Here is a 579-nt window from a genome sequence, read left to right as displayed (position 1 = left end):
TAAACTAAAGCCAATTGTGAATAATTTAAGTGGTGTAGCCCACAAAACTAAATGTTTTGGGGGTTTTTTTGGGGGGGGGGTGATTTTTGTTGCTGTTGTTTGGGGTTCTGCCCCATCCTGGGGCTCAAATTCTGGGCTTGGGTGCTACCCCCGAGCTCCTTTTTGAGGCTCAAGGGTAGTGCCTACCACTTGACCCATAGTGCTACTTCTGGCTTTTTCTGTGATTAATTGGAGATAAAGAGTCTCATAGACTTTCTTGCCCTGGCTGGCTTTCAACTGTGATCCTCAGATCTCAGCCTTCTAAGTAGCTAGTACAAGCATGAGCCACTGGTGCCTGGCTCATCAGTTTTAGTTTCCATAAGATCTTTAATTTGGGTCTGTGAACTGTTGAGCAGGCCCATGTAAAACCAATATGTATATACATGTATATAGGTAGAAAGCATCCATACATCACATCTCTTTTAGTAAAATCATGCCCAGGAACTCAGAATAAAACTCACTTTGCTCACTTTTATACAGAGTGGAATTATTGTGGAGGGCACATCAGATTTGACCTAGTGAGGGCATTCTATTACCAAA

The sequence above is a fragment of the Perognathus longimembris genome, chromosome 16 (genome assembly GCF_023159225.1).
Source record: "Perognathus longimembris pacificus isolate PPM17 chromosome 16, ASM2315922v1, whole genome shotgun sequence".
Lineage (NCBI taxonomy): Eukaryota > Metazoa > Chordata > Mammalia > Rodentia > Heteromyidae > Perognathus > Perognathus longimembris.
This window is presented reverse-complemented; position numbering follows the sequence as displayed.